The 12720-nt window shown below is 47.3% G+C and overlaps 1 protein-coding gene across 1 annotated transcript in view; it reads left to right on the top strand.

Moving 5' to 3' along the window:
* The window catches only part of l3mbtl3 (L3MBTL histone methyl-lysine binding protein 3), a 238339-nt gene that overhangs the window by 57874 nt on the left and 167745 nt on the right, over positions 1–12720 (top strand). The window lies entirely within an intron of this gene.

Below are 12720 nucleotides of genomic sequence, written 5' to 3'. Positions count from 1 at the left end.
ATAATCAGAATTCATAGAATCATAGAAATTTACGGCATGGAAGGAGGCCATTTCGGCCTGTCGTGTCCATGCCGGCCGACAAACAGCTATCCAGCCTCATCCCACTTTCCAGTTCTTAGTCCATAGCCGTGCAGGTTACAGCACTTCAAATGCACATCCAAGCACCCTTTATAAGTGGTGAGAGTTTCTGCCTCTACCAGCCTTTCAGGCTATGAGTTCCAGACCCCCACCACTGTCTGGGTGAAGAAATTTCCCCTAATATCTCCTCTAAACCTCTTACCAATTACTTTAAATCAATATCTCCTGGTTGTTGACTCCTCTGCCAAGGGAAATAGGTCCTTCCTATCCACTCTATCTAGGCCCCTCATCATTTTATACACCTCAATAAGGTCACCCCTCTGACTCCTCTGTTCCAAGGAAAACAAACCCAGCCTATTCAATCTTTTCTCATAGCTAAAATTTTCCAGACCAGGCAACATCCTCATAAATCTCCAATGCAATCACATCTTTCCTGTAATGAGGTGACCAGAACTGCACATAGTACTCTAGCTGTGGCCTTACTAGTGTTTTAGAGAATTGAAGCATAACCTTCCTACTCTTGTATTCTGTGCCTCGACTAATAAAAGCAAGTATTCGTATGCCTTCTTCACCACCTTATCTACCTGACCTGCTACCTTCAGGGATCTGTGGACCTGCACTCCAAGGTCCCTTTGTTCTACTACATTTCTCAGTGTCCTACCTTTTAATGTGTATTCCCTTGTGTCATGTATGTATGCTTGGGGTTACTAGCCACCAGGTGGGCGCCACTGTCTGAGGTCATTGGTCTGTACGCACGTGTGTGCGGCCCAGGTATAAAAGGCAAGCCATCATGTAATGTAATCACTTTGGGCCCTAATAAAGCAGAGCCAGGTTTGTATCTGTGTTAGTTTACAGTATTCAAATCTATCGAGTTGTTACATACATAACATTTGGCGATGAGGTAACTTAAGAACCTTCGCATGCAAAAATGAGCACAATTGGAATCCTGAAGAGATTCGTGGAGGGAGAGGACTGGGCAGATTTTGTAGATCGCCTGGACCAGTACTTCATGGCTAACAAAATGGAGGAACCCACTGACGCAGTTAGGCGCAGGGCGGTCTTCCTCACGGTTTGCAGTCCGAAAATCTATGGACTCATAAATAATCTTCTCTCGCCTGCAAGTCCAACGGACAAGGACTATGAGGAATTGTGTGCTCTGGTACGTAACAATCTCAAACCAGAAGAAGGCATCATCATCTCATGATATCGATTCTACACGCACGTTCGCTCTGAGGGCCAGGATGTGTTGGAATTCGTTGCCAACCTAAGACGTCTAGCTGGACCGTGTAAGTTCAAAAACGCATTGGGAGACATGCTGTGGGACTTCTTTGTAATCAGCATCAACCATGAGGTGATCCTGTGTAAGCTACTGGTGGTGGAGACGTTGGATTTGAGCAAGGCCATCACGATTGCCCAGGCATGCATTACGATGGACAAAAACTTAAAGCAGATATCATCGAAAAACGGAACTCGGCAAGTACTGTAAATAAGATTGTATCGTTGTTTGGCAGAGCTGCATATGACGGGGCCTACTCGATTGCATATGCGAAACCTGTGGCTTACCCAAAGTCCGCCAACGGGAATGAATCCGATTTCACCGTGTTGGCATTGTGGGGGCACTCATCGGCCTCATCAGTGTCGGTTTAAACACTATATTTGTAAAGGCTGTTTGAGACTGGGGCATCTCCAGCGCATGTGTCCGCAACTGAGCAAGCGTGCTGCGACACACCACATGGAGGATGATGACCAGTATAGCGTGGATCCGAATATGCAATTCGAGATGCCAGAGGAAGAAGTGTATGGACTGTATTCGTTCCTAACAAAGAGCCAGCCAATAATGATTAATGTGAAACTTAATGGTGTGCCGATACTGATGGAATTGGACATAGGTACGCGTCAATCAATAATGAGCCAGAGGACATTTGCCAAGCTGTGGGATACTAAGGCTGTGAGGCCTAAGCTGAATCCAGTCAATGCTAAGTTGCGTACGTACACTAAAGAACTCATAACAGTGATTGGCAGTGCAGTAGTCAAGGTATCGTATGATGGTGCGGTTCATGATTTACCGTTATGGATTGTTCCAGGCAATGGTCCAACGCTGTTCAGCAGGAATTGGCTACAAAAAATCAAATGGAATTGGAACGATATCAAAGCGTTGTCATCGGAGGATGATACTCCATGTGCTCAAGTGCTGAGCAAGTTCCCCTTGCTGTTTGAACTAGGCATCGGCAATTTCACGGGAGCCAAAGCGCAGATTCACATGGACTTGGATGCAAGACCCATCCATCATAAAGCTCGGGCGGTTCCGGATATGATGAGGGGGAAGGTCGAAATCGAACTTGCCAGACTCCAGCGTGAAGGGGTCATAACACTGGTTGAATTTAATGAATGGGCCAGCCCCATTGTTCCTATGTTGAAGAGTGATGTCACTGTCAGGATTTGTGGAGACTACATGGTTACGATCACCCAAATTTCGAAACAGGATCAGTACTCGTTACCGAAGGCTGATGACCTGTTTGCAATGCTAGCCGGGGGGAAGTCATTCACAAAACTGGATCTGACGTTGGCCTACATGACACAGGAGCTGGTCGAGATGTCGAAGAAACTTGCGTGTATTAACAATCACAAAGAACTGTTTATCTACAACAAGTGTCCATTCAGAATTCGCTCGGCTGCAGCCATATTTCAGAGGAACATGGAGAGTCTACTGAAGTCCGTCCCTAGAACCGTCGTGTTCCAAGATGATATCCTGGTCACAGGTCGTGACACCGCCGAATATCTGAACAACCTGGAAGAGGTTCTACATCGTCTGGACAAAGTGGGACTCGCACTGAAACATTCGAAGTGCATCTTCATGGCACCGGAAGTTGAATTCCTGGAGAGGAAAATTGCTGCTGACTGCATCAGGCCGACGGGCTCAAAAACCAAGGCCATCAAAAATGCACCCAAGCCTCCGAATGTGACGGAGCTGCGTTCGTTCCTTGGTCTACTCAACTACTTCGGTAATTTCCTACCTAGATTGAGCACTTCATTAGAGCCACTGCACATGCTGCCAAGAAAAGGCGACAACTGAGTTTGGGGTGCGTCTCAAGATAGAGCTTTTGAGAATGCTACTAACAAGTGTCCTTTCAGAATTCGCTCGGCTGCAGCCATATTTCAGAGGAACATGGAGAGTCTACTGAAGTCCGTCCCGAGAGCCGTCATGTTCCAAGATGATATTCTGGTCACAGGTCGTGACACCGCCGAATATCTGAACAACCTGGAAGAGGTTTGCTCTAACAAGCTGCTGGTACATTATGATCCATGTAAGTGTCTAGTATTGGCCTGTGATACTTTGTCATATGGGGTTGGTGGCGTGTTCCAACAAGCTAATGAGTCGGGTAAGCTACAACCTGTTGCATATGCTTCTAAAAGTTTGTCAAAGGTGGAAAGAGCCTACAGCATGGTAGAAAAAGAAGTATTAGTCTGTGTGTATGGGGTTAAAAAGATGCATCAGTATCTGTTTGGTCTTCGGTTTGAACTGGAAACAGATCACAAGCACTCATAACTTTGTTTTCTGAAAACAATGAAATCAATACCAATGCATCGTCCCACATCCAGAGGTGGGTGCTAACATTATCTGCCTATGATTATGTCATTTGCCACAGACCTGGCACCGAGAATTGTGCCGATGCACTGAGCCGTCTGCCGTTGCCCACACCGGAGGTGGAGACGCCACAACCTGCAGACCTACTGTTAGTTATGGATGCTTTTGAAAGTGAAGGAACCCCTGTCACGGCTCAACAAGTTAAGACCTGGAACAACCAGGACCCAATTTTATCGATTGTGAAACGTTCTGTCCTTAGTGATTGGTCTGCTATATCCAAGCAAATGGGTGATGAGACCAAACCTTTCAACGGTCGCAAAGATGAACTATCCATTCAGTCAGATTGTTTATTGTGGGATAATCATGCTGTTATTCATAAGAAAGGAAGAGAGAAATTTGTACATGATCTACAAAGCGCTCATCCTGGTATTGTCATGATGAAAGCCATTGCCAGGTCTCATGTATGGTGGCCTGGAATTGACTCTGATCTGGAATCATGTGTGCATCAGTGCAACACTTGCATGCAGCTAAGTAAAACACCAGCGGAATCTCCACTGAGTCTATGGTCATGGCCATCTAAACCATGGTCCAGGATCCACATTGACTTTGCAGGTCCCTTCCAAGGAAAGATGTTTTTAGTTGTGGTGGATGCATATTCCAAGTGGATAGTGTTGTGTATGGAGAAAGAGTCAGACTGAACACTGTGAGCTCAAAGTAAAGTGTTTTTTATTGCAGGTCTCCAGAGTACCTCTCCAACCTATGAAGCCTCCTTAAATATCTGTGCTCCCAAGAGATTCTGGGATCCCTTGGGACTCCAGGGGATGAGCCTTCTGGTGGCTGTACAGAGTTAATGCAGGTTTACATAAATACCAACACGCCCCCCCGGCCCCACCCCCCCGCCCCCAAATCAATAATATAACTATTTACAATGTGAGTCGATCTGGGGCCCTTCTTGCCCTGGTTGATTGCCTCGGTGTGAAAGTTGGTGTTGTTGAATCACTTGTTGGGCCCTCGCTGGGCTGCTGTGCAGCTGGGCTTGCTGGGCTGCCTGGTGTGTTGGGCCCTGCTGTGGTTGATGGATTCTGCTTTGTGGTTAACTGTGCTGCCGGTTGCCACTGGTGTGTATGTTGGGGGATCAAAAAAGGTAGGGTCCAGGGTGGGTTGCTCAGGATAGTCCGTGAATCTGAGTTTGATTTGGTCCAAGTGTTTCCGGTGAATGAGTCCATTTGAAAGTTTGACCCTAAACACCATGCTCCCCTCTTTGGCCACGACAGTGCCAGGAAGCCACTTGGGACCTTGTCCATAATTTAATACAAATACAGGATCATTGATTTCAATCTCGCATGATACATTTGCGCTATCATGGTATGTACTTTGTTGAAGCCGCCTGCTCTCTACCTGTTCATGTAGATCATGGTGAACTAACGAGAGCCTTGTCTTGAGTGCTCTTTTCATGAGCAGTTCAACAGGTGGGATCCCAGTGAGTGAGTGGGGTCTCATGCGGTAGGTGAGCAGGAATCGGGATAGGCGAGTCTGCAGTGAACCTTCAGTTACCCTCTTCAAGCCTTGCTTGATGGTTTGCACTGCTCTCTCTGCCTGACCATTGGACGCTGGTTTAAATGGGACAGATGTGACATGTTTGATCCCGTTACGGGTCATGAATTCTTTGAACTCAGCACTGGTAAAACATGGCCCGTTGTCGCTCACCAGGACATCAGGTAGGCTGTGTGTGGCAAACATGGCCCGCAGGCTTTCAGTAGAGGCAGTGGACGTGCTAGCCGACATTATCTCACATTCAATCCACTTGGAGTACGCGTCTACAACCACAAGGAACATTTTACCCAAGAACGGGCCTGCATAGTCGACGTGTACCCTAGACCACGATTTGGAGGGCCAAGACCATAAACTTAGCGGCGCCTCCCTGGGTACATCGCTTAACTGCGAGCATGTATTACATCTGTGAATGCAGGACTCTAAGTCCGCATCGATACCGGGCCATCACATGTGGGATATGGCTATCGCTTTCATTATTATAATGCCTGGGTGGGTACTGTGGAGGTCATTGATGAAGGTGTCTCTGCCCTTCTTGGGAACCACTACTCGATTGCCCCACAGAAGGCAGTCTGACTGTATAGACATTTCATCTTTGTGCCGCTGGAACGGCTTTATCTCTTCCTGCATTTCCACTGGGACACTGGACCAGCTCCCGTGAAGCACACAGCTTTTGACCTGAGATAATAAAGGGTCCTGGCTTGTCCAGGTTTTGATCTGCCGGGCAGTGACGCGTGATTGTTCTCTCTCAAATGCTTCCATAGCTATGGCTAGATCTGTGGGCTGTGCCATTTCCACCCCCGTGGTGGGCAATGGCCGCCTACTCAGAGCATCGGTGCCGTATTCTGTGCCTGGCCTGTGGCAGATGCCGTAGTTGTATGCGGACAACATGAGCGCCCATCTCTGGATGTGGGCCGATGCGTTGGTGTTTATCCCTTTACTCTCTGAGAACAGGGATATAAGTGGCTTATGGTCAGTTTCCAATTCGAATTTTAGCCCAAACAGGTATTGATGCATTTTCTTTACCCCATAGACACACGCTAATGCTTTTTTCTCAATCATGCTGTAGGCTCTCTCAGCATTAGACAGACTCCTAGATGCATAAGCAACTGGTTGCAGTTTCCTGAAATCATTGGCTTGTTGCAATACACACCCGACGCCATATGACGATGCATCACATGCTAGTACCAAATGCATACATGGATCATACAACACAAGTAATTTGTTTGAGCATAACAATTTTCTCGCTTTTACAAAGGCATTTTCTTGGCTTTTGCCCCAAACCCATTTGTCTCCTTTTCGTAGTAAGACATGCAGTGGTTCGAGCAGGGTGCTGAGACCCGGTAAGAAGTTACCAAAGTAGTTCAAGAGTCCCAGAAACGACCGCAGCTCCGTCACGTTCTGTGGCCTCGGTGCGTTCTCGATTGCCTCTGTCTTCGAGTTGGTGGGCCTGATGCTGTCCGCCACAATCCTCCTTCCCAAGAACTCCACTTCAGGCGCCAGGAAAACGCACTTCGAGCGTTTTAACCTGAGCCCCACGCGGTTGAGTCGATTAAGAACCTCCTCCAGGTTCTGCAGGTGCTCGACTGTGTTCCGACCTGTGATAAAGATGTCGTCCTGGAAGACCACGGTGTGCGGGACTGACGTCAGTAAGCTTGCCATGTTTCTCTGGAATATCGCCGCCGCTGATCGGATTCCAAACGAGCATCTGTTATAAACAAAAAGACATTTGTGCGTGTTGATGCAGGTGAGGGCCTTCGATGATTCCTCCAGTTCCTGCGTCATGTAGGCTAAAGTCAGATGCAGCTTCGTGAACGTCTTTCCTCCTGCCAGAGTTGCAAAGCGGTTGTGACCTTTGGTAGTGGATATTGGTCCTGCAGGGAGAAACGATTGATAGTTACCTTGTAATCGCCACAGATTCTGACGGTGCCGTCTCCTTTGAGGACTGGGACGATAGGACTGGTCCATTCTTTGAACTCGATTGGGGAAATTATGCCCTCTCTTTGCAGCTGGTCTAGCTCAATCTCTACCCTTTCTCTCATCATGACACTGCTCTTGCCTTGTGATGATTGGGCCACGCTCCCAGAATTAGGTGGATCTGCACTTTTGCTCCTTGGAATTTTCTGATGCCTGGTTCGAACAGCGAAGGAAATTTGTTGAAGACCTGGGTTCATGAAGTGTCGTCAGTGGGCGATCGCGCTCGGACGTCGTCCCAGTTCCAGCGTATCATTTCCAGCCAGCTCCTGCCGAGCAGCGTGGGACCATCGCCCAGTCCCACCCAGGGTGGTAGCTTGTGCACCGCTCCTTCATTGGAGACCTTTACGGTAGCACTACTGATTACAGGAATCAGTTCTTTCATGTAAGTTCTCAGTTTCGTGCGAACTGGAGTTAAGACTGGCCTTGAGGTCTTGTTGCACCACAACCTTTCGAAAGTCATTTTGCCCATGGTGGACTGGCTCGCGCATGTGTCCAGCTCCACTGACAATGGGAGTCCATTTAGTTCAACATTATCAGGGGACAAATTGTGATGAATGTGTGCACCCCATGTACCTCTGCCTCCTGGGCAGAATCGGAACCAATGTCCTCGGGGGAGTGTTTGCTAGTGCTGTTGGGGAGGAGTTAAACTAATATGGCAGGGGGATGGGAACCAATGCAGGGAGATAGAGGGAAACAAAAAGGAGGCAAAAACAAAAGACAGAAAGGAGATGAGGAAAAGTGGAGGGCAGAGAAACCCAAGGCAAAGAACAAAAAGGGCCATTGTACAGCAAAATTCTAAAAGGACAGAGGGTGTTAAAAAAACAAGCCTAAAGGCTTTGTGTCTTAATGCAAGGAGTATCCGCAATAAGGTGGATGAATTAACTGTGCAAATAGATGTTAACAAATATGATGTGATTGGGATTACGGAGACGTGGCTCCAGGATGATCAGGGCTGGGAACTCAACATCCAGGGGTATTCAACATTCAGGAAGGATAGAATAAAAGGAAAAGGAGGTGGGGTAGCATTGCTGGTTAAGGAGGAGATTAAGGCAATAGTTAGGAAGGACATTAGCTTGGATGATGTGGAATCTATATGGGTAGAGCTGCAGAACACCAAAGGGCAAAAAACGTTAGTGGGAGTTGTGTACAGACCTCCAAACAGTAGTAGTGATGTTGGGGAGGGCATCAAACATGAAATTAGGGGTGCGTGCAATAAAGGTGCAGCAGTTATAATGGGTGACTTTAATATGCACATAGATTGGGCTAACCAAACTGGAAGCAATACGGTGGAGGAGGATTTTCTGGAGTGCATAAGGGATGGTTTTTTAGACCAATATGTCGAGGAACCAACTAGGGGGGAGGCCATCTTAGACTGGGTGTTATGTAATGAGAGAGGATTAATTAGCAATCTCGTTGTGCGAGGCCCCTTGGGGAAGAGTGACCATAATATGGTGGAATTCTGCATTGGGATGGAGAATGAAACCGTTAATTCAGAGACCATGGTCCAGAACTTAAAGAAGGCTAACTTTGAAGGTATGAGGCGTGAATTGGCTGGGATGGATTGGCGAATGATACTTAAGGGGTTGACTGTGGATGGGCAATGGCAGACATTTAGAGACCGCATGGATGAACTACAACAATTGTACATTCCTGTCTGGCATAAAAATAAAAAAGGGAAGGTGGCTCAACCGTGGCTATCAAGGGAAATCAGGGATAGTATTAAAGCCAAGGAAGTGGCATACAAATTGGCCAGAAATAGCAGCGAACCTGGGGACTGGGAGAAATTTAGAACTCAGCAGAGGAGGACAAAGGGTTTGATTAGGGCAGGGAAAATGGAGTATGAGAAGAAGCTTGCAGGGAACATTAAGACGGATTGCAAAAGTTTCTATAGATATGTAAAGAGAAAAAGGTTAGTAAAGACAAACGTAGGTCCCCTGCAGTCAGAATCAGGGGAAGTCATAACGGGGAACAAAGAAATGGCGGACCAATTGAACAAGTACTTTGGTTCGGTATTCACGAAGGAGGACACGAACAACCTTCCGGTTATAAAAGGGGTCGGGGGGTCTAGTAAGGAGGAGGAACTGAGGGAAATCCTTATTAGCCGGGAAATTGTGTTGGGGAAATTGATGGGATTGAAGGCCGATTGAAGGACTTTCAGAAGGCGTTCGACAAGGTCCCACACAAGAGATTGATGTGCAAAGTTAGAGCACATGGGATTGGGGGTAGTGTACTGACATGGATTGAGAACTGGCTGTCAGACAGGAAGCAAAGAGTAGGAGTAAATGGGTACTTTTCAGAATGGCAGGCAGTGACTAGTGGGGTACCGCAAGGTTCTGTGCTGGGGCCCCAGCTGTTTACACTGTACATTAATGATTTAGATGAGGGGATTAAATGTAGTATCTCCAAATTTGCGGATGACACTAAGTTGGGTGGCAGTGTGAGCTGCGAGGAGGATGCTGTGAGGCTGCAGAGCGACTTGGATAGGTTAGGTGAGTGGGCAAATGCATGGCAGATGAAGTATAATGTGGATAAATGTGAGGTTAGCCACTTTGGTGGTAAAAACAGAGAGACAGACTATTATCTGAATGGTGACAGATTAGGAAAAGGGGAGGTGCAAAGAGACCTGGGTGTCATGGTACATCAGTCATTGAAGGTTGGCATGCAGGTGCAGCAGGCGGTTAAGAAAGCAAATGGCATGTTGGCCTTCATAGCAAGGGGATTTGAGTACAGGGGCAGGGAGGTGTTGCTACAGTTGTACAGGGCATTGGTGAGGCCACACCTGGAGTATTGTGTACAGTTTTGGTCTCCTAACCTGAGGAAGGACATTCTTGCTATTGAGGGAGTGCAGCGAAGGTTCACCAGACTGATTCCCGGGATGGCGGGACTGACCTATCAAGAAAGACTGGATCAACTGGGCTTGTATTCACTGGAGTTCAGAAGAATGAGAGGGGACCTCATAGAAACATTTAAAATTCTGACAGGGTTAGACAGGTTAGATGCAGGAAGAATGTTCCCAATGTTGGGAAGTCCAGAACCAGAGGTCACAGTCTAAGGATGAGGGGTAAGCCATTTAGGACCGAGATGCGGAGGAACTTCTTCACCCAGAGAGTGGTGAACCTGTGGAATTCTCTACCACAGAACGTTGTTGAGGCCAATTCACTAAATATATTCAAAAAGGAGTTAGATGAGGTCCTTACTACTAGGGGGATCAAGGGGTATGGCGAGAAAGCAGGAATGGGGTACTGAAGTTGAATGTTCAGCCATGAACTCATTAAATGGCGGTGCAGGCTAGAAGGGCCGAATGGCCTACTCCTGCACCTATTTTCTATGTTTCTATGTTTCCTCGATCTGAGGCTTTGGTTCATCGTGATCCTCTGTGGATCTGTCCTCCTCTGCAACATGGTGGTTTGCAGGTTTAATAGGCTTTGCAACTCGCCTGCACGCTCATTGGAAGTGTCCCATTGTTCCACAGCCCTTGCAAACGTACTCTTTGAATCGGCATGAATGGAAACAATGATCACCCCCGCAGCGCCAAGAAGGTGTTAATGGCCTTGCATTCATCACCATTGATGGTGGGCTCTGAGACATCTGCTGATGTGCAGCTGCAGGTATGTGTGACCTGCTCTGTACGTTACGATTCGAAAACAACATCACTTTGTTCACAGTATTTGTAGCAGCATTTGTGTGCTAGAGATTTGCTTAGTATTGTCACTGGTGGCAATGAACGCCTGGGCTATCGCTGTGGCCTTACTCAAGGTTGGGGTCTCTACAGTGAAAAGTTTTCGAAGTATGGTTTCGTGGTCAGTGCCGAGTACGAAAAAGTCTCTGAGCATGTGCTCCAAATGTCCTTCAAATTCACAATGTCCTGCAAGGTGTCTTAGTTCGGCGACATAACTCGCCACTTCCTGGCCTTCAGACCTTTTGTAGGTGTCGAACCGGTACCTCGCCATCAGAATGCTTTCCTTCGGGTTCAAATGCTCTCGGACCAGTGTGCACAAATCGTCGTATGATTTCTCCGTGGGTTTCGCTGGAGTGAGCAGATTCTTCATGAGGCCATACGTTGGTGCCCCACAGACGGTGAGGAGAATCACCCTTCGTTTGACAGCACTCTCTTCCCCATCTAGCTCGTTGGCCACGAAGTACTGGTCGAGGCACTTCACAAAAGTTTCCCAATCATCTCCCTCCGATAATTTTTCCAGGATGCCCACTGTTCTCTGCATCTTTGGGTTCGCTATCTGTATCTTGTCGTCAGTTGTTGTGTATGGAGAAAGAGTCAGACTGAACACTGTGAGCTCAAAGTAAAGCGTGACCTTAATCTTTTATTGCAGGTCTCCAGAGTGCCTCTCCAACCTGTGAAGCCTCCTTAAATATCTGTGCTCCCAAGGGATTCTGCGATCCCTTGGGACTCCAGGGAATGAGCCCTCTGGTGGCTGTACAGAGTAAATGCAAATCTACATCTATAACCAAAAGTGTATAATCATGTCATCCGGTACATCCATTGAGAGCCTTCGTGTCCTGTTTCCTACTCATGGTCTGCCCAACATTGTTGTAAGCGACAACAGACTTTGCTTTACTAGTCTGGGGTTTCAAGAGTTCATGAAACTCAATGGTATCAAACGTGAGGTCAGTACCATTCAAACCTGCATCTAATGGTCAAGCAGAGCGTGCTGTCCAAACCATCAAGCAGAGTATGAAACTTATAACTCAAGGTTCACTGCAGGCTCGCTTGTCAATCACATTGCTTAGTTTCAGGACAAGACCCCACATGCTTACTGGGGTCTCCCCTGCTGAACTATTGATGAAGAGAGGTCTCAAGACCAAGCTCTCTCTTGTCCACCCTGACTTGAATGATCATGTTGAATACAGACGTCAAAGTCAGCAGTGGTATCATGATCGCACTGCTGTGTCACACGACATTTGTGTTAACGATCCTGTGTATGTACTAAATTATGGTCAAAGTCCCAAGTGCATCACCGGTATTGTTACGGCCAAGGAGGGTAACACCAGTAATGTTACAGCCAAGGAGGGTAACAGAGTGTTTATCGTCAAGTTCAAGAATGGGCAAACATGCAGGAAACATGTTGATCAGATAAAGCTGCGGCACACGGATGAACTGAAACAGTCTGAAGAAGACACAATCAGTGACCAACCAACCTACCCTCAGTCATCAGAGGACTCCGCTGTCATCAATGAATGTGGACTTTCAATCCCTGACATGGTCATTGCCACTCCCATCAGAGCGGCTATCCAGCCCCCAGTCATAACAGACTCAGAACGTTCGCCCAACGCTGGAGTTGAACTGAGACGATCAACTGTGGAGCGGAAAGCCCCGGACCGTCTCAATTTGTAAAAAGACTGTTACTCATAACTTAAAGGGTTATATTGTCATGTATGTTTGCTTGGGGTTACTAGCCACCAGGTGGCGCCACTATCAGAGGTCTTTGGGCTGTACGCACATATGTGCGGTCCATGTATAAAAGGCAAGCCATCATGTAATGTAATCATTTTGGGCCCTAATGAAGCAGAGC

This window comes from Pristiophorus japonicus, chromosome 7 (assembly GCF_044704955.1).
Source record: "Pristiophorus japonicus isolate sPriJap1 chromosome 7, sPriJap1.hap1, whole genome shotgun sequence".
NCBI classification, from domain to species: Eukaryota; Metazoa; Chordata; class Chondrichthyes; family Pristiophoridae; genus Pristiophorus; species Pristiophorus japonicus.
This window is presented reverse-complemented; position numbering and strand designations above follow the sequence as displayed.